The sequence below is a fragment of the Triticum aestivum genome, unplaced genomic scaffold (genome assembly GCF_018294505.1).
Source record: "Triticum aestivum cultivar Chinese Spring unplaced genomic scaffold, IWGSC CS RefSeq v2.1 scaffold78105, whole genome shotgun sequence".
In the NCBI taxonomy this organism is placed as follows: Eukaryota; Viridiplantae; Streptophyta; class Magnoliopsida; order Poales; family Poaceae; genus Triticum; species Triticum aestivum.
The window spans coordinates 22,598-25,465 of NW_025229191.1; the positions used below are offsets into that span (position 1 = coordinate 22,598).

Genomic DNA, 2,868 nt, shown 5'->3' on the forward strand with positions numbered 1-2,868 from the left:
CTACCGCGTGAATTATGGAGCTGCGTGAATGCTCGCAAGATTGATGGAGCTGCGTGAATGATTGAATCCGGCAGGTCCTACGTGGTCGTGGGGTCATGTGATGTTTTTTTTTCGGACCAGGGTATTGTACGTATACGGTCTAGGTTATATAGGGCTAGACATGGCTTGGCAGAGCTAGATAGGGCTTGGATCTGGGATACGGCGGGCCAGAAAAAAACCAAACTCGCGAGGACAGAAATGCCCCTCGAAAATTAGGTTAGGGGGGAGCACCGGAGCAGGGCTCGAGTTGAACATGGACGTCGCATGCAATTGCAAACCCAATCCCTTAGAAACATGAACTGCGCTAGCAATTATGATACGAACTGAAGACGGGAAGCACAATTAATTAAGGATGATTAGATCGATGTTTGCGTGGCGAAGCCGTGCATTTGACAGAGAGAGAGATCCATTGGATTAGATCGATCGTTTGCGTCCGCTTGACAGAGAGATCGTGCAGTGCATGGATGAATCTCAGCTTGCGGTCGTTCTACGCTTACGATACACCTTACGGACCGTATATACACTAGATGCGTACGCTAGCAATCCGTATACGAACTGAAGACGCTCCTGAGTCCGAAGCACTCTAGTAGTGTATTGATCAAGGACGGCACGTACATAGCCCTGTGTCGCGATCCATCCATATATACCTACCTAGCTAGGGTTGCACACCTACGGACCTTCCATAGCTAGTTCCTTCTGATCGAGGCGACGAGAAGTACGTCCCCTAGCTAGCTCTGATCAAGCGAAGGCGATTCAATATGGCCGGCCATGACGAGCTCTTTCCCGTCGGCTCCACCTTCAGTCCCCAGGATCACGAGCTCATCAACCAGTTCCTCCGCCCGAGGATCGCCGGAGCAGACCGAGGCCGCTTCAGCAGCTTCATCCACGAAGACGACGTCTACTCCGCGCCACCCGGGGACCTCATCGAGAACCGTGCCCACGCGCCTGGCTCCGACAAGGACGACGGGAAAGGAGGCGTGTGGTACTTCTTCTCACCGGTCCGTCGTCACAAGACCAAAGGTGGCCGCAGCGGGAGGCGACAGCGCGTCGTCGACGACGACGAGGGTTACAACTGGCACTCCGAGAAGAGCCATCCCGTGCTAGACACTCAAGGTAAACGGGTCGGCCTCATCGACCATCTTTCCTTTGGGATCAAGAGGCCTGGAGCAGCCAGAACCAGGGTTGGGTGGTGCATGAAGGAGTACGGCCTCGACCACGAGGACGAACAAGACGGTGCGGCCGGAATGGTCCTATGCAAGATCTACGTCTCAACCCACAAGAGGGAGATTACCTACGCGTCGGTAATCAACGCCCCTGGTTCCAAGAAGAAGAGGAAGGCGGCCGCCGAGGTCCAACATCCGGAGGCTCCACGTCCCAAAACCCCACGCCGCCAAGAAATGACCATCCAACAACAAGATGCCGCCGGCGGGACGCTTCGGGAGTTCGAGCGTTCGTTCATGTCCGACCAAGACGACGAGACGTTGCCCCCCGGAGTAGTGGACGACGGCAGCGTGGATCCAGGCGGGTTTTTCACCGACATGCTTCCAGAATTAGGACCGACGCTCCAGGGAAATACTAAGGCGGCCGAGCATGGCAGCGACTGTACATTGGAGGAGTCCTTAGCCGGCGAACATGGCGACGTTCACCAAGGCGTCGAGACGGTGGAGGAGGATGACGGCAGCTTCCAATGCACATGGGAGGAGCTGTTCGGCGACGACATGGAAGTGGCATGCCCTGCCCCGCCGACGGCGTCGTTGCACGTGAGGACCGAGTGTCCGTGTGTGTGAAGGAAAGTGCGGAATTTGCACCCGAGTATGCGTGTATGTCTTGTTGATTGCACATTGTTGATGAACAAGCCATGCATATATGTGCAGCAGATTAAGTAATTGATATTCTTTTATCATATATTCATATTAGACTACGTAATGATTAGTGATACAATTCCTCTGTTCCTAAGCGTGAAATAAATACTTGACGAATCAAAAACAAAATCCTGTCTGATGAGATCGGTGCATGTACTTTGCTGCAAGAACACCTAGCTCTAAAGCATTATGTTCATCGAAAAGTGTAAGCATTCCTTTTTTCTGTGAACAGCCTAATCCCAGCCATTTCCATTAGTCCTCATAAAGGATATACATCTGCCCAGCATACAAAGGTATCGAGGAAATGAGAACGGGAAGAAATGGGTTTAAAGCACTAACAAGAAACCCACCGTGCATTGACGGCGTCAACGCATGCACTATGGTGCAAAAACCTGATGGCACCTAACCACTAGCCTAACAAGTTCAAAAGAGCCAACATCTAGCAATTCAGACGCAAACTAACAATATATGACCGCTAAAACGCCCATGAAGGCAACAATGGAAGTTCGATGTAGCAGTGTGAACATCTTGAGCAGCAGCACAAATCATAATCAGTAAATAACATTGTCTCAAAGCATCGCCACCCAATGTTTCAAAGGCCTCAACTTTCCCATCTTTCTTAAGACTCGCCCATCTTTCTTCGTGACATATAATGTTCCATCCATTATCTTAGCCTGATCTTTTCGAACCCTAGCCTGGAAGCCAGCAGCATACAATGCGGGTGGTCCAATTGTTGGTCCGCTGACCACATCCCTACCACTCCGGTCTCCCGAGAATATTGATCCATCCTCCCTATTTGCGCTGGTAAAAGAACTTTATTCCAAAGGTATAGGGTTACAATCACGAGGCAGGAGGTCCTCAACACACGGTGGACCTCGACCCAGCCTTACAACAGTAGTACTCTCTGTACGACTTTACAGGGCCAAACGATCTGCTACCCTATTCTGCATACGGCTAATTTTTGAGG

General features: G+C 51.3%; 1 pseudogene; it reads left to right on the forward strand.

Annotated features, from left to right (window-relative positions):
- Positions 1 to 611: 611 nt before the first annotated feature.
- On the forward strand, positions 612 to 1,832 carry LOC123174854 (uncharacterized; annotated as a pseudogene).
- Positions 1,833 to 2,868: the final 1,036 nt, after the last annotated feature.